The following is a 19668-nucleotide window of genomic DNA, read 5'->3' as shown; positions in this document are numbered from 1 at the left end:
TACATAGAACCTTATTCTCTGCTACTTACTTAGTAGGTGACCTTGGGAGAGTCCCTGCCATTGCTTGAGTTTCAGTTGCCTTCTCTACAAAGCGAGGGTATCAGAATAAGTGACATTTAAGATTCCTTCCAATTTTAATAGTCTACGAATCTAGGATTTTTTGTACTTTGGGACATAGCTTGAGTGCTATGTCTTTGGCTTCAGGGATATAATTAAGGAACTAAAAATGCATTCAATTTTTCAGTCTGGAATTCATGATCTTACCAACTTTTCTCTTCCCTTAATATGTTTTAAGCTCCATCACTTGCTTTTCCCTGTCTTAGCTGAAATGATTCCCTGTGTCCTCTCCATTCATCTTTTTCCTCCTCTATACTGCTGTACCTTTGTTTGAGCTGTCCTCCACATGCTTATGAAGCCTAGCACCTTTCTTTCCATCTAGTATGATGCATCACTCACTTCAGTAATGCATTTCCACACTAGACTTGTTATCATAGTCTGTAATCAGACTACATTATTAGCTAAGCCATATAAATCTAAAAAAATTGCTACCGCTCTGTGGCTTGAATTATCTCAATCAGTGGTTCTCAAAGTATGATTTGAAAACCCCTGGGGGTCTCTGAGACTCTTTTAGGAGGTCCACAAGGTCAAAATATTTTCATAATAATACTAAGACATTATTTGCCTTTTAAAATACTCCCATACTTCAACTACAAATACATTTCACAATAGATAGAATGCAGAAGCAAATATGAGAATCCAGCTATCATCTATTAAGCCAGACATTAAAGAGATTTGTAAAAAGTATGCAAAACAATCCCACTTTACTCATTAATTTTGGGGGGAAATATATTTTTCTTTAAAATGTTATTTATGTTAACATGTAACAGGTTTGTTGTTATCTTAAATTTGAAAAATTAGCATTTTAGTTTCTCTTTAATTTCAATTTCTAATAGAGTAAATACCAATAGCTATAATACACATTAAAAAAATCTCCTTGGCAGGGTTCTCAATCATTTTTAAGAGTATATAAGGATCATGAGGCTCAAAAGTTTGAGAACCCTGATCTAGATTCATTCTGTAGTTCAGATTATATGGACAAATGTCAGAGCCTTTTCATCCCCTGCAGTGAGAATCCCATTATACAGTAACAGCAACTACCTGTGAGTGAGAATGGTACCACATTGTACCAAAGTATATTTAGCTCTTCAAATCTCCCTATCAATTAGGAATCTTATTTTACTATTGTTTTTAGTTTATTTTAATAAAGTTTCATTTGCACTTTTTAAACATAGAATAATGATGTGGGGATAGTGTATTAGGCTTGATTTCCCCATGGTTTTGTGTCCTTGATGTTCAGAACACAAAGCTAAAGACAAGGAATTATCACCTGCTTAGTGGCAATTAACCTGAATTGTAGACCTAGTACTAAGAAAGAAATAGACTTTGGAAAGCAAACTTTACAAAGCCAACCTATACAATGATAGCAAAGAGTATCCTCAGACTTATAAACTTAATCTATCAATAAAGGGAGCATTAATGGGGTAGGTGGGAAATAGATAAGAGAAAAAGGAAAAAGGAGACATATTTTCATATCTCTATGGAAACATAAAATGTCAGAAATGAAAAGGATATTAGAGATTCCAACTTATTAATCCATTTGGAATTTCCAGACAAGTGGTTATTTAGAATTTGCTTGAATGCTTCCAGTGATGGTGAGCTCACTATCTCTCTGGGTAACCCATTATTTGTACTTTTGGAAAGTTTTCATCAAGAAAGTTTCATTTTTATGATTTCTGGATAGGACCTACCATGACTTGAGATGGAGGAGAGGAAAGACTTTATATTTTTCCTTATTAAATTAAATCTTATTAAATTTTTTTGCAGCCAATACATCAATTATCACTCCCAGCTTCATATTATCCACAAATTGGATAAGTATGTTGTGGTAGTCCAGAAAAACATCTGGTTTTCTGGGCCTCATATTCCTGGCACCAGGCTGTCTATGCTTTGGAGATGGTCCCTCCTCCTTCCTGGTATCCTCATCTTGCCTGCTTCCTTAGAACCCTCCAGATCGAGAATCTTCCTTGCTTTCTTCCATTCTTCATTCGGCTTCACTGATTTGTACCATACTCTCAATTTGTTCAAGAGGTAGAAAATTAATTTTAAGAACCCACCCTATGAATCTGATAGTTTGAAAGGGCCACAGTAGCCACCTAGTTTGGACCATGTAAGAAAGGAATCCCCTACTATAGCATACCCAGCAAGTGGTCACCCACAGACTGAGATCTATTCTTAATTCTGCTTTGTTAGTATCTCAAGGATTTGTCAATTCCCTTTCATAGACCAACACCAAGGGATGCCTCCTCCCACATAGTCCATCCTATAATAAGAGGAACCAGTCAATTCATCTTAGGGGTAGCCCCACTTATTAAGACTCAGTGAAGAGATATCCCTATATTTTCAACAAGGTGAAGGAAGGCATGTCCACATCCTCCCTAGGGATACAGTCTCAAAGGTCCCAAACACCTCACTCACCCCCATAGCTGTAGTAAAGAGACAGAGAGGGAGAACCAAATAGGAGCAGGGACCATTAGAAAACTCAATTACCTACATAAGGACAGGATAATTTGAGGGCAAAGAAGGCACTAATAAAGAGGCAGGGATAAATCTTTCCACTGGGTAAAATGTGAGTCAAGTCTTCAATGAAATAAAGATCTCAGAGATGAAAGTGAAAATGAAGCCCATTCCTGGTATAGGGAGAAAGGCATGAAAGTAAGAGGTAGAATGGAATGTTCAAGGAGCAGCAAGCCAGGTAGACTGGCCAGCATGAAGAGTTTATGGAGGGGATTATTGTTAACCAGCATGAAGAGTTTATGGAGGGGATTATTGTTAAGCAAGGCTGGAAAGGGAGACTGAAGCTAGATTATGAAAGCCTGTAAGTTCTAGGTCTTGGAGGAATTTGTATTTTATCTTCGAAGCAATAGGGGATGACATCATCATACCTGGACTTTAGGAAGATTGTTTTTGCAGCTGTTTGAAGGATAGATTATAAAGGGGAGAAACTAGAAACCAGGAAGCTATTGAAAAAAAAGTCAGTGGAAAGGGCATGAAGGTCTGACCTAGTCCAATGGTGATCATGTAAATGGAAAGGATGAGGTAGATGGCAGAGATATTGTAGAGATAGAACTGGGAAGACTTGGCAGATGACAGGATATGGGAAGTAGAAAAAAGAGTCAAGAAGGACTCTGAGGTTGAGAAGGATGTGGTGATCATAAATATCGCAGTAGCCTTAACAGAAATATGGGCCTTCACCAAATGGGGTAACTTTGGCAATGACAATGAGTTCTGTTTTAGATATGTTGAGTTTGAGATGCCCACAGGATAGCCAATTGGATCTGTCTAACAGAGATTACAGTTCTGAAGGAGATTGGGGATCAAAGAAATCAAAGAAAGCTAATCAAAGAAAGAAGATAAGGGAGAAATGGTCAGCCAGATAGGAGCAGAACTTGGAGAGAGCAGTATCCCAGAAACCCAGGGAGGGTAAGTGTCCAGAAGGAAGGATTGGTCCACAGTGCTACTTGCCACTGAGAGATATCAAGAAGGATGGAGACTTAAAAAAAGTCACAGAATTTAGCAATTTAGAGACTTTATAATTGGAGAAAGTAGTTTCCATAGTTTACTTCAAAATTCAGCTCTAGTTCTACTTTGTACATCAAGAGCTCTTAATCTGGGGTCACAAATTAGATTTTTTTCTTAATTTTTTTAAATTTATGGAATTAAGCATTTCCATAACATAGTATAATAAAAAAAGATGATTGAACATGAAACTGCAAATCTTTTATGTACAACTTGCTATTCCTTTTAAATATATAATAAAGTTGTTATGCAAATTTCTTTTTTCTCTTTTTCCATCCTTCCCTGCCCTAGAGATGGTTACTATACACCAATGTGTGTATACATACATATGTATTATGTAAAATCATTTCACATGTACTTCTTTTTATCAGTTCTTTACAAATTTGGTTTTTGAGAAAATAATATTTTAATAACTCTTTTTCAGCATAATTGATTTCCTTTGTAATCCTATGCAGTTATAACCATTATTCTGAGAAGGGGTCCATAGGCTTCACTGGACTGACAAAGGGGTCAGTGAACTAACAAACCCTGTTCTACGTGAAAGCTTTCCCAGTTTCCACTAGTAGCTAGGTCTCTCCTTTATAACACTGCTTTGGATTGATTTTGTGTGTGTATATGTGTGTATATACATACATACATACAAACATACATACATACACAGACATATGTACACACTACAGCCTTCATATATGCCTACATATATGCCTATATATTAAAACTTCAAGACTGCACTAAGACTTTTGGGATGCCTTGTGTGTGAACATGTCTCCATTAGCATACAAATTCCTTAACAGCAGGAAAGGTTTTACTTTTATCTTAATATCTGCAGTATTTGGCACAGAATAGGGGCCAGTAGATAAAGAGAAATTTAAGATCAGAGAGATAAGGCAGGTGACAGATGACTCAGCATCCTGGACGAGATGCAAGAAGGTGGTCAAGAGCACCAGTACTGCAATTGACCTTGGCAAGGAGATGAACTGCCTCTTTATCAGAAAGTAGAATTAAGGAAGGAGAGAACGGGCTGGGGGGTGACTTCAATAAGTTTTGAGATATAGATTTGGAGAGAAGGACTTCTCAGTGGATGGACTCTTTTTTTCTCCTTAAAGTCTGAAATAGGTTCTGGCTTGAGATAAGGGGGTGAAGAAGTGGTGTGTGAGGCTTAAAGAAAGGAGGCAAGCTTTCGAATGTCCACTCTGGCGGCTGTGAGATTGAGGCAGTAAGGGCAAATCAAAACATTCGCCAGGTACCATGATGGCCCAATGGATGTTGGACAAGGTTGTAGTAGACTGAGTTGGTCCATCTGAGTGACTTTCTTCAGTGGCATTCAGCAGGTTGTAAATAGGATTTGAGAAGATAGACAGAAGGGGGTGTTCACCCAAGACTGTAGTTTGGCAACTGGTGAACAAGTGACAATAGGCCAAAGGGGCAAGGGATTCAAGGGTAAAGTACAGTTGGATTATAAAACATTTTCCTCCCAACAATTCTGTGAGGTGAGTAGTGTATTATTGTCCCTGTTTAAGAAGTGAGGAAACTGGTTTTCACATAAGTGGCATCCAAGGTTATAAAGCCAGGAAGTACCAGAGCTACCAGTCTCTTGATTCTGAGTTCAATGCCTTTTCCAATCCAATGGGGCTGCAAATTATAAAGTCTAATTCTTGCTTTGCCATTCTAGTGCCCATTCTATGCTATAAGAGCTCTGTTTTATTCCTTCTTCTAGAGGTAAATGTTTTCAGGGGTATTCAGCCAGCCCCCTGGAACTCCATTTGGCCAAGCAGTAGGGGAAGATGGTTTGGGTGTTACAGTTATAAGCCTGAGGAGGAAATAAAGCAAATCCAGTCATGCCCTAGACTGCAGAGAAAAACCCAATATTTGTCTTTAGAGTAAGGATCACAAAGAAGCAGGTGGGAAGAATCATAGGATGATAAATTTAGAATTTAAAGGAACCTGAAAGGCTAGTCAGTCCAGCACACTCCTTACGTATTGCTCTCCAAGCCACCATGTTACAGATGGAGAAATCGAGGTTAAGAGAGGGAAAATCACTTGCTCATTGTCACAAGGTAGGGTCAGAGATGGGGTTTGAGCCCAGGTTTTCCTGACTACAAGGCCAACACTATCCACTACACAATACTATAACTATATATGTGAGATAGGATGATAGTAATAACACATTGGTATAGCACTGTAAGATTTACAAAGCACCTTCTCATAAGAGGCCAGAGATGTAGGTAATATATGTGATATATATATATATATATATATATATATATACATATATATGTATATATATATGTACATATACACGTGCATGCATGTATACATGCATGTATTTTCTTTGTTTGAGATGGGTGATCCCTCCGCCAATGCAAACCTTCGACTTAAAGTCTCATTGAGTTTCCTTGGACTCTGAGTGGTTAAAGGACTGGCTCAGGACCACACAGCCAGTACATGAAAGAGGAAGGACATGAACCCAGGTCTTCCTGACTCCAAGCCTGATCCTCACACAACAGCTGCCTTTTGATGTGACTATTATGTCCATTTCACAGACAAGGCTCACTGAGGAGAGGCAGAAAGAATGCTGGTTTTGAAGTCAGAGGACTTTGGTTTGTATCCTGGCTTGCTAGCTACATAACTTTACATAAAATTGCTTAAGCCTCTGTGGGCCTTAGTTTTCTCATTGGACCAGGTAGCAGAGGTTCTTTTGTGCCTTGGACCCCTTTGGCAATCTGGTGAAGCCTATGGATCCCTTCTCAGAATAATGTATTTTTTTAAATGTTTAAAATAAAATACATAACACTCTAAAGGAAATGAATTATTTGGAAATACAGTTATCAAAATACTTAAAAAAATCACAGATGCCAGGTTAAGAGCCCTAGACCAGAGGGTCTTTAAAATCAAGACCCTCAATGCAATGCTGAGGACCACCCAGGTAGAAAGCACAGACCTAGGGTACTGGTTCTGATAGGTTGCTCTTTCCAGCACACCAGGCTGTACCCAAACACAATTATCAAAGACATCTGTCCTGTGGCCCGCTGTCTACTCCTGCCAGGCTGGTGGTATAGACTGCAATCACCATTTACTTTTCATCTTCAGAAGCCTACTGCCTACTTCATATGTAAATCAATGAAGCTTTGCAGCAAATCTCTGTTCTCCTTCAATGGTTCATGGGCATTTTTTTTTCCACCACAGCAAAATGCATTTAAAAAGTGCATAAAATCAGGAACTGGAATTGCTTGCTGTTGCTACCTTTCCACAATCAGGTGAGTGAGGCCCGATTATGTAATTAATTGTAGCCCTAGATGTAGGCAAGCTAAATCACCCTGGTCCCACCTAAAGTTCCTGGCCACCACTATGCAGGGTGGATGTCTTCATGGGCCTGAGGTAACAAAGTAGTGGTTCCAGAGCCTTACTTCTTTTTGACCACTGTAGTGGAAAGGGGCAGGGAATCCCCTCCTCAGAGCTCTCCAAGCAAGTATTTATTATCTGCATCACTCCCAAGGCTACTGAATACATCCTGAAGGGCCCTGTGGGTCACCTTCTGTCTCTTAAACTGTTCAAGTCTTTTATTGTTCATTGGCTTTTGTTGTGGGGGAGTCCTAGCAGTCCAACCAATTTAGGAGATCCCCAAATGTAGCTGTTCCCTGTCTCTATTTTACCCAAGACCAAAGACAAAGCCTAGATCTAAAAACATCTGCTTCTCTGTCTCTGTTTCTGTCTCTCTCTTTCTCTGTCTCTGTCTCTCTGTCTCCCTGTCTCCCTGTCTCTGTCTCCCTCTCCCTCCCTCCTTCCCTCCCTCTCTCTCCGTCTCTGTCTCTCTCTGTCTCTCTGTCTCTCTGTCTCTCTGTCTCTCTCTCTCTCTCTCTCTCTTTCTCTCTCTCTCTCTCTCCTCTCCTCTCCCTCTCCTACCACCTGCAAGGCCTAGGTCTATTCCTTTATTTTCCATAAAATTGTAAGCTCCCAAAGATTAGCTATGCAATCTCTCAGACCGTGATTTCCATGAAACTAGGGCCTGGGTCTGATCCTTCTGTCTCTTTACTTAAGATTATTATTTCCTCAAGGGTAGCTATTAGCTTTTCAAGTGCAGGCCTACCCCTTGGTGCTGTGGAAAGACCAGTGGCTTATATATTTATAAGTTTATATACTTATACATGCATACATACATATATGTATATATAAATATGTATATACATATATATGCATATGCATAAAGACTGGGCTCTCTAAAGGCATGGACTTCAGACTAAGAGTTTTCTGAAGCTACATAGGGCTTGAGTCTTCTCTGTCACCCCAGCCTGGGAAGTCCAGGGGGGAAGGCCTAGATCTGTTTCTCCTCTGCCTCTCCTAGATTGTGAACCCCCTGAAGGAAATCTCCCTTTCTCCTTCCTCCCTGATAGTGTAATTGATGACAAAGCTGGGTGGATTTGAATGGACTTGACCGTGGCAATATAAGTGGTATAAAGTGAACAGAGGTAGTGGGTGTGGCAGAAAAGAGGACTAGGACTGGAATCAGGACACTAGGGTCTGAATCCTGCCTCTGATTCTTTTTTTTAAGGTTTTTATTTTTAAAAATTTTATTTATTTTATTTTTAATTTATAGAATAAAACAAGTATTTCTATAACACAGTATAATTTGAAACTGCACGTGAAACTGCAAATCTATTTTGCATCATTTGCTACTCCTTTTAAAATATAATAAAGTTATTATGTAGGTTTCTTTTTTTCCTCATATCTTTTTTTTCTTCCCTTCCCTCATCCCCCACCCCAACCAACCTAGAGATGGCTACCATTAGACTGAAATATGTATCTGTATATATGTAGAATAATTTACAGATTTCTATTTATCAGTTCTTCCTCTGGATGCAGATAGTGCCTTTCTTCATATGCCCTCTGTAGTTAATCTGGGTATTTATAATAGTCAAAATGGCATATTTGCTTAAAGCTGTTCTTAAGACAAGATTGCTGTTACTGTACACAATGCTCTCTTGGCTCTGTTCTTTTTGCTCTTCATTATTTTGTGCAAGTCTATCCATGTTTTTCTAAAGTCATCGAGCTCATCATTTCTTGTAGCCCAGTAATATTCTGTCACAATCATATACCACAACTTGTTCAGCCCTTCCCCAGTTGATGGGCATCCCCATTACTTCCAGTTCTGGTTCTAACTGACTGCATCACTTTGGATAAGTCCTTTCCATCTCTAAACCTCAGTTTGTACTACATGGTTCTGAAAGGTCTCTTTTAATCTGACAATCCATCATTCTCTGAATGACCCATGACATGCAGAACAGAAAATCACATGGGCCAGGAATCTACAGAGAAGCACAATAAAAGGTATTTCCAGTTTGGTTTTCTTTGGTTCATTCTCCATCTCATCTAGCAGTTGTAGCTATGGCTCAGGGCTAGGGCTACACAGCCCAAATTCTTCAGATTAATCATGTTCCCCACTCCTGGACCAGCTTCCCTTCCCCTCAACCCCGTTACCTAAAGAGGACAGAATTAGAGAGACTGGAGAAGGTTTTGCATTTGTGTTCTCCAGTTTAGCTGTCCACATGGTCCCAATTCACAAAACCCCATTTCACTCTGCGTGGTATAGCCCTGGCCCCAAGAGAGCTGGTAAGATTTCTGCTGGGTAGCCAATGCTTACGCAGCAACAGAGGCAGCCTGGGCAGGCAGTATCCTACACAGTCTCTCCCAGGGAGTTAGTTAGAAGAAGAAAATGTGAGACATTAAGCAAAAAAAAGTAAATTACTTTTTAAGTAGTTTTTTTTAAAGTGTTCACTAAATATAACAGAACAGGATAGTAACAAAATCGCCCTGCTGCTCTGTCCTTTTCTGAATTCCCTTCTCCCATCTGTTTTTTTAAAATCCTTCATTGATTCTCTTTTCTTTTTCTGACTTTTTTTTGCCTTTCTATCACTATCCATCAACCTCCCTCCCAAAAGAGACCTTCCCTTGCAACAAATAAGCGTGGTCAAGCAAAACAAATCAACCCATTGGCAGAGGCTGCAAATGCATGCCCTCATTCTGTGACCCCAGTCTGTCGCCTCTCTGCCAAGAAACAAGAAGCATGCTTCACCATCAGTCCTCTGAAGTAATGATCGACTGCTGCATTGATCAGAGTTCTGGAGTCTTTTAAAGTTGATTTCTGTTACATTACCGTGGTCATCGTGTGAATTGTTCTCCTGCTTCTGCTCACTTCCCTCGGCACCAGTTCCCAAAGAGAGTCATTTAAAGGGGGTGAAAGAAAAAAAAAACAACCTTTGTTTGCTGACAACAGAAAACAGGGGAGAAAAATTGAAGAAATTAGCATGTGAACAAATTGTTAGTCCTTCTCTTGACATTTTATTAAGTGTTTTATGTCAATTGAGGAGGTGTGACATGTGTCAGACCCCTGTCCCTCCTGATGGGCTTGGAAAAGGAAGGGGAAGATGAGAATTGGTCTGGGGAAGGTATGGTTGCATTTTGAAACATTAACCTTGGAAGAATGAGGCAGGCCCAAGATGGCAAACTTTTCTCAGTCATTTTATAGGAATCTGCCCTCTGTGAATAGACCTAAATCTTTTGAGACTTCAGCTCCTGGGATTCCATACTGCAAATGGGAAGCCTATGTAAATATGATGGGAGGGCGTTTGCTAAATAACCTGCACCTGCACCCTAATTCCCAGACAGACTATAACTCAGTCCCTTTACAAATTTAAACTAAACCCCAGGAAATCAAAACCCTTTTCCTATGTCTCCCTTACCACCAAATGTGTAAGTACTCTCAAGGGCAAACCTTTTCTCAAGGGCATTCTGCCTGGCTCCCAGATAAGAAACAGCATCATCCTCAAGTCCTTTCTTTTTTCTTCTTCAGTTTCTTCCTTCTCAGTACATTGTGTCTTGAGTTTATACACTTCCTTCCCAGCTCTGAAGCTATCACTCTTCCTCAAGCCCGGTCTCTCACTTCTAAAAGGACTATGGTAAGAGCCTCCTAGACAGTCTCCCTCCATCCAGTCTTTCCCCTCCCCTTCATGCTGCTTACTACCAGAGACATCCTACTAAAATGCAGGCCTAGACATGTGTTCTCTCCTCAAACACTTTCCATAGCTTCTGTTTACCAACCATGTTAAGCCTAAGCTGTCCTGCCTTGGCCTCCTAAATCTGTCCCTGCAAAAATCATTTTCTAATGCAGTTAATCCTCAACATTTGTATGCTTAACTTTCATGACTTCAATCATTTGCATTATTTTATTAGCAATTTAGGTTTTTTTGGGGGGGGCAGGGCAATTGGGGTTAAGTGACTTGCCCAAGGTCACACAGCTAGTACATTCGTCAAGTGTCTGAGGCCAGATTTGAACTCAGGTCCTCCTGACTCCAGGGCCAGTGCTCTACTCACTGCACCACCTAGCTGCCCCAAGCAATTTAATTTTTGCTTACTCATTGGCAACTGTACACATTTGTGTCTATGCACAGTACAGAAAAAAAATGAGAGGCCCGTGTGCAAATTTATATTTGCAAAAAGGAGGAAAGTACTGGTAAAAGTGTTTGTGAATCTGCCCCCAGAAAGTGCTAAGGTAACCTCTCATGTGCGCAATGAGGGAATTGAGAAATTAGAAAAGAGGCTAAGTTTGGGGGTACAAGAGATGAAGGTCGCCTCCTCCGTGCCTCGACCTCTGCCCTCTTGCTGGAGCTGGCAAGTCTGAGGGAGTATCCTGCCTACCCAGCTGCTGCTACTGCTGCTCCCCTGAGAATCTTGCCTCACACTTCCCATCCCTCCTGCCTGAGATATGTACTTTTTATTGGGGTACAATTCAAACCCAGAGCCAAAAGGGAGATTAAAGATGGCAGCTTCCTTTTTTCCCCTTTTTACCTTGGCTCTTCCAACATCACTGTAGCCTCTGCCTCTCCTTGTCCTATCTGGGGTTGCCTCTCCCCTGCTTTGTATTTTATGGGGTATCTTATGGCTACTGTGTTAGGAAAAGTGCATAGTAGAAGAATTAATGTTCTGTTATAAAGAATTATACACAGAAAAGTGTATTTTCAGCATTCTCTAGCGAAAGACTACAGTTTTTCATGGTTGTGGGAACCCAATCCCCCATTTCCCTTAGCTCAATGTTTTAGTGCTTGTGTTTTTGACTTTTGCCCTGTTTTCTAGGAATGTTACCTCCATAAAAGTTACCTTCACAAAAGATTGAGTGTCCATTCCCCTCACATATCTCTGCTCCAGCTGGACTGCACATGCTGAAAAGCGAGCTGTAACGTAGTTGGGAAGGGACTGGCCTTGTCCTCATCTCTTCTTCATAACATCCTTAATTTCCTTCAAAAGCATATCTCAGGTCCCACTTCTTAATAGGGCTTTTCCTAGTCTTCTCCCACTAATTATTCCGCATTTACTTCATGTAAGCATTGTGTTTATCTCTATCTATTATCTACCCAACCCCCTGAACAGATTTTTTTTTTCATATACCCAGGGCCTTGCTCAGTGTCTGGCACTGGTTCAGTTAATACTCCTTCCGTTGAATTGAATTAAATTTGGAATAAAAAAAAAACAACTTGGGTTCATTTCTGAGATCTGCCATGTAGCGATGTAATATCTCTGTGACCTTGGACAAATCATTTAACCTCTCTGAGATTCAGTTTTCTCTTCTGTAAAACAGAGAAAATAATACATGACCTCTTTCACTGACTGGATCAAGAGAAGTCAAGTCAACAAATATTTATTAAGTGTTCACAAAACCAAACAGAAAGAAAGACTGTCCCTGACCTCAACGAGCTTACATTCTAAAGGGGAAGGTAACAAATAAAAGATACTGAAAAGGGGAAGGGATAAGGAGAGAAGAGATGATGGTATCCAGGGGAGGTATGGTAAAAAAAAAGTCTGGAGAGTCAGGAATACAGCCTAGAGAGAAAAGAAGAAGGCATAAAGAGACGGCAGATGTGTAAGGGTAGGAGAATGGGGTTCACTTGCTCTCTTGATGGCTGCAGTCATAGAACTTAATGCATAAACATAATAGGTATAGGCTCTGGTCCCTCAAACAAGTATAAACAGCACTCTGAGTCAACAAAGGAAGCTGGGCTGGATGGGGCTAGGTCCTGTGACTCTATCAACCCACATCCCCCTGCTCCCTTACGTAGGGAAAGGACTTTGCACATCCTAAAAGGGTTTATAAATGTTAGCTATCATTATTATTATAATTATTAGTATTATTTACTCCTACCTCCCACTTTCTACCTGCTTGGGAAGTTTTGCCCTATCAAAACCTACATTTCCAGGTCTAGCTTGGGATCTGCTTCTTCCAGGAAATCTTTTATCTCACAGCTCCCTTCTTCTTCCTTTCCCCTCTGACTCCAGCAATCTCTCCATTAAAATTCTACAGAATATAGAGTTGGAGTTCCACAATTATATTCTGTTTGGTGACACCCCCTCAATACAATGCAATAAAACAAAATTTTACTGAGTAACTACTGTGTGCAGGGCACTGTACTGGGCATTCAGGTGATAACAAAATTTAAATGAGACAATCCTGGCCCTTATTGAATTATAATCTGTTAGAAAGAGAGATAATATACATAGATGTTTAGATATCATGTACATAAGGCTGCTCAGTGGTGCAGTGGATAGAATGCTGGGCTTGGAATCAGGAAGACCATCTTCCCGAGTTCAAATCTGGCCTCAGACACTTCCTAGCTGTGTGACCCTGGGCAAGTCACTTTACCCTGTTTGCCTCAGTTTCCTCATCTGTAAAATGAGCTGCAGAAACCATTCTGGTGGTTTTGCCAAGAAAACCCCAAATGAGGTCACAAAGAGTCAGACATGACTGAACAACAAAACTCACATACATAGATGATACCTGAGTATACTGGAGAATCACAAGTGATTTTGTTTGCAATATCACATGAGGGATGGGAGGAATATCTCTGTGCCTACCAGATGGAGGCTGTGATCCCTGAGTGGAGACCGTGCCCTTCCCTTATCTCTCCTCACATTATAACTGAACACAGCGTCAGGCTCATAGGAGAATCATAAAGGGATCTCACAGGCTCCTTACTCTGTCCTTGTCCTACCCCATCATTTTTCAGGTGAGGCAACTGAAGTCCATGGCAGTTAAGGTAAGTTATTCACCCAAGGTCATAGATAGTAAGCAAGATTTGAACCCAGGTCCTCCTACCCTAGATCAGTTGGTGCTTTTCTTCATGCACTTACTCAATTGAGACCTCCTCTCCCCCCTACCCTATTGCTCTTACTTTCCTTCTCTCTCCCCCTTTATTCTCTCTCCTCTCCTTTCTTCCCCTCTAACTCCCCTCCCTTCCTCTTCCCCCCCCAAAGTACCTAACATTGTGCTGTACTCTCAAAGGGTGCTCAGTAAACTACTTAGGATGAAACCATACTAGAAAGCTGGAGGGATATCTCTCATCCCTCCTGACATTGATTTCTAGTGACAATCAGAGGAGCTGAAATATAGGGATAGATAGGGGGCTGCAGGGTGCGTTGAGTCCGAGGGGAAGCTGCCCCCATGTCTAGGAGAACTCATGTGCCAATTAATCCGTTAGTGGGGCAGAGAGACAGAGGCGAAGTTTTGGACACTGGAGCCCAATGCTTGCCACCTCCTACTCTGCACCTCCCACCCTGGGTCCCTTCTAAAGAGTCTCTTTTCCCTACCAGGTGGTACAGCTCTAATTGTAAGACTTAACAGCCCCACTCAGCAGGTAGATAATTGCCTTCTCCTACAAGCTCAATTGCAAAAGGATTTTAGGAACAAAACAGGACCCAACAAAACAACACCCTCCCCTCACCCTGTACGAAAACAAACAGAGGAACACTTCATGGAGCTTTCATTAGCCACCCCCCCACCCCTCTGCCATTCCTGATTCAGTTCTCTTAACTCAATACTCAGCTCAGCTTCCTCCCACCTCCACCAAGCTCCACCTCCTGAAGAATGTCTGGAGTGACTTCACAATTCTAAGGGGAGGCAAGCCCTCAGTACACTATTGGATGTGGAGCACACACTGCATGGAGAACCAACAGACCTGGGGTCTAATCTTGGCTCTTCTTGTTGGTGGTCTGTCATTTTCAGTTGTGTCTGACTCTTTGTGACCCTATTTGGGGTTTTCTTGGCAAAGATACTGCAGTGGTTTGCCATTTCCTTTTCCAGCTCATTTTACAGATGAGGAAACTGAGGCAAACAGGATTAAGTGACTTGCCCAGGGTCATACAGCTAGTAAGTGTCTGAGGCTAGATTTTAACTCAGGAAGATGAGTCTTCTTGACTCCAGGCCCAGCACCCTACCCACTGAGCTATCTAGCTGCCCCACTCTTGACTCTTTGGACCATTTCTTAATGTGACTTTGGGTAAATCCAGTAATACTGTGAAGCTCAAATGGAATAAAGGATATAAAGCACTTTGCAAACCTTAAAGGGGTATTATTATTATTAATTGTTGTCAACTGGGGGCAGCTAGGTGGTGCAGTGAGTAGAGCACCGGCCCTGGAGTCAGGAAGACCGGAGTTCAAATCCGGCCTCAGACACTTGACACACTTACTAACTGTGTGACCTTGGGCAAGTCACTTAACTCCAATTGCCCTGCCTTCCCCCCTCCAAAAAAAATTATTGTCAGCTGGTCTCCAGGCTGACAATGACTATTCACTGAGACGTCTACTGTATTCCTGCTGAGCTCAAGCAATGTTTATAGAGTAATCCAGAGGTGTGCTTATTTAGCAAACAGGTTCTCGGGGATATATATATATATGTGTGTGTGTGTGTGTGTGTGTGTGTGTGTGTGTGTGTGTGTATGTGTATATATAACAGAACGATTACTCAAGCCCTGATTTGTAGTGGTTGCTGATTCCTGAGGTTCAAATGCTCACCCTGAAAATTTGGTAAGAGTTGGTCCCGTATATGCCCAAGTAAATCCCTTCCTTTCTTTGGCACTTGGTTTCAATTGTCATCTATAACATAAACGAACAACAAGGACTGAGCAGTTAACCTCATGGAGTTTTCTAATGAGAAAACAGGATCCTAGAATCACAGAATCAGAGGATGTCAGAGCTAGAAGAGGCCTTAAGACTCTTCTAGTCCAGAACGCTCATTTCACAGAGAAACCAAAACCAAGAGAGGGACTTGCAAAAAGCTACAATATGAACGTCAGTCAGTCAACAAGCACCTATTAATAATTTATCATGTTCCAGGCACTGAAGCAAAATGCAGTCTCTGCCCTCAAGGAACATATATTCGGATGGAGGAGACAACGTAAATAACTAGGTATATTCAAGATATACACAGAATAGATAGAGATCTAAGAGGAAGGTATTAGCAGCTTGGGGATTCAGGAGAGGTCTCCTGCAGAAGGTGGGATTTCAGCTGAGTCTTAAAGGAACTCAGGAGAACAAAAAGAAGGAGGTGAGGTGAGAGAACATTCTAGGCATTGGGCACAGAGAGGAGATAGTTAAAGTGTTAAGACTGAATAAATCACAAGCAGTTCGGTGACCCTGGATGGAGACTGTATGTAAGAAGACTGGAAAAGTAGAATTGTTAAAAAATTTAAATGTCAAATAGTGGAGTTTATTTTTGATCCTGTAGTAAATAGGGAGAGGCAGCCAGGTGGCTCAGTGGATGGAAAGCTGGACCTGGTGTCAGGATGACCTGATTTCAAATTTGGCCTCAGACACTTACTAGCTGAGTGATCCTGAGCAAGTCACTTAACCTCTGTTTGTCTTAATCCACTAGAGAAGGAAATGGTAAACCATTCCAGTATCTTTTTCAAGAAAACTCCATGGATAGCACTGGTATGCTATGGTCTGCAGGGTCATAAAGATTTGGACATGACTGAACAGCAAATAGGGAGCCACTGGAACTCATGCTTGGTGGGGGGAATGAGAAGAAGGCATGGCATACATTAGAAAAGTTACTTTGACAGTCAAGTGGATTGGAGTGGGGAACGACTTGAGGAGATAAGTTAGAAGGACTATTGTATAGTCTGGGTGAGAGATGCTGAGATTCTGAGCCAGGGTTATGACTGTATGAATAGAAAGAGAGAAGGGCACATGCAAGAGAAATGTTTTGAAGGTACAAATAAGGTGTAGCAATAAATGTCTCCATCTGTTCATTTCCTATGACCTACTCATCCACCCTACCTACAGTGAAGGTCATACCCTTGATCTTGCTGTCATCTACAAATGTGCCACTTCTGTGTTCATGAAGTCTGAAATTATCTCCTCTGATCACAAGCCACTGTCATTCCACCTCCACTTCTGCCTTGCAGCCCCAAGTTCTTTCCAAGGCCATCGCTCCTATCCTGGCTACCTTCTTCTCCCTTCTCCATCTTGGCCTCTTGGTGAGCCAGGTCAGTTCGGCACTGTTCTCTTGAATCCCCTTGCTTTTATCCTATATCCAATCTTGCTCAGCCAAGCTTCAGACCTGGATTACTCTCACCATCCAAGATACCTTTGTTCTTACTTGTTACTGAAAAAAGCTGGAGAAAAAAATGAAACGGTGCTGAGTGGATCTACTACAAATTAATGTTACATAATCTCAAGTGGGCCCTCACACCTACAAGGCAATCCTTTTACACCTCCCTGAATAACTTACTATCCCACTCATCACAGAGGCTTTTCTAAATGTTTTTATCCCTTCATGAACTTCCCATAGCTCCCTCTCCTTCCACCCCCAAAGTCCCTCAACTAAGAACTCTGACTCGTATTTCACTGACAAAACTGAGATCATTCACTAAGAGCTTCTTCCCTTCTCTTCCTCATCTCTCATCTCCCAGATGTCTTCTGCCCTCACCACCTCCTGTCATGCATGATGAATTGGCCCTTCCCCTTGCCAAGGCAAATCCATCTACATGCACATTATCCCATTCCATCCTTTCTTCTCTAAAAGATTGCTTCTTCTATCATCTCCCCTCTTACCCATCTTCAACTTTTCCTTGTCCACTGGTTCTCTCCCTATCACTTACAAAAGTGCCCATGCCTCCTCCATCCTCAAAAAACCATCCATCCACCCATCCATCCATCCATACCCAAGAGCTGTTGGATCATCACTACTCCCTTTTGTAGTTAGTGCAACAGAAGGTCATCCACAATAGATGCTTCCACTCCTTCTCCTCACTTTCTTCTTAACTCTCAAGTCTGACCTCATCATTCAACTGAAACCATTCTTTCCAAAGTTACCAGTGATCTCTTAATTGTCAAACCTAATGGCCTTTTCTCAATTTTCATCATTCTTGCTCTCTCTGCAGCCTTTGACAGCATCAATCACCCTCTTCACCTTGACACTCTCTGTTCTCTAGGTATTCGTAACATGGCTTTCTCCTGGTTCTCCTGCCTAACCGACTACTGCTCAGTCTCCTTTGTTGGATCTTCATCCAAGACATATCCACCACTAGATGGATAGAAGAAAATGGATAGGAAGCTTCCCTATTTGTCTTTATTGAGACAGACACTGAGGTTGAACAATGAAATGGGGCCAGAATTTGAACAAGAGGAGAAATATAGGCTGGATAGCATTTGGAATATTGTCCTGTACTAGATGAAGACACCTATCTAGACATTTTTATCTAGAGAGATTCCCTTTGTCTGTCTAGGTGTCTCTATCTATCTATCTATCTATCTATCTATCTATCTATCTATCTATCTATCATCTATCTATCACCTTCATTTTGTTGCTATAATCTGGGCAATTGGCATTCTCCTTCCATAGTCATGCTTTAACTACTTTTTATAGAGGGTGAAGAATAGCATGGGTATTCTTTATCCTCCAGAATGTAAATTTCTTGATGGTAAGAAGTATTTTCTTGTTTTTGTATTCCTAGCACTTAATGTAGTTCTTTGCACAATGTTTTGAACTTAATAGGGCCTTACTTTTTTTAAAAAAAATTATCTATAGAGGACCCTTTTTCATTTGGACTTGGCAGGAAATACCTTTAATACAGTGGCATACATCTTTGATGAACATACATCTCCTTCTTTTATGTATCTTTTTGTGTATTAATAGCCAAAGTTCAGGAAACTTAGTTCTGATTTTGAATCTGTCAAAGAATCTTCCTGTATTATCTTTTCATACAAAAATATATGGGAGTATATTCTCATATATGTATGTATGTATATATCTATGGGAAACACCCTGTTGGAGAAGAGCCTTTAAGGTTGTGATTTTCTTTACCAAATTAAAACTTTTTATGATTGAAAACAACAACAAGCAATAAAGGTGGCAGGATCTTGTATTTTCTCTATACCTCTCAGCGAATCGTATTACGAAGATGTAGTCACTTGTAGAAAATTGTGAAAATGGTCTGTTCCCTTTTCATGTTTTCATCAAAGGATAAAATAGATGGAATTTTCATAAGTATTTTTATAAAGATTAGGAATAAGTGAAGTGAAAAAGCATTTATTAAATCCTTACTAGTCACCAACCACAGCACAAATTGATGGGGAAGCAAAAAGGGGGAAAGAGTGTCTGCTCTCAAGCACCTCCCAGCTTAACAAATTTGGTGGCATTTACAAAGTGCTTCACAAATGTTATCTTATTTTGTCCTTAGGAGTTAGATGCTATTATTATCCCGATTGACAAATATGGAAACTGAGGCATATAGGGTTAACTGATTTGCCCAGGGTCACACACACAGCTAGCGATAGAGGCCACATTTGAATTTAGGTCTTCTTGACTCTAGGCCAGCGCTGTATCCACTCTTCTACCTAAAGGAGGCACGTGGATACGTACTTACAATTTTTTTTTTGCTACCGTTTATGACTTTTAAACCCTTTTTTAATATGTGCTGAAAATCAGTCGCTTTGTACCATCAAAATTGTGCTGCCTGCGCAGAGATTTTTCACGTGTATTTGATCAGCCATTGTTCTCAACTTTATTTAAGTGTTGTTTCTACTTTCTCATTTGTATTTATTCTGTATATATATGCATGTATATGTATATATAGAATGTGTGTATGTGTATATACATGTGTTTATACGTATATACATACGTGCACACACATATAATATATATTATTTGTATAATGTATATGTGTGTATATATGTATATATGTATGTATATATGTATGTATATA

This window comes from Trichosurus vulpecula, chromosome 9, assembly GCF_011100635.1.
Source record: "Trichosurus vulpecula isolate mTriVul1 chromosome 9, mTriVul1.pri, whole genome shotgun sequence".
Taxonomy (NCBI): Eukaryota; Metazoa; Chordata; class Mammalia; order Diprotodontia; family Phalangeridae; genus Trichosurus; species Trichosurus vulpecula.
Note: the sequence above shows the minus strand (reverse complement) of the source record.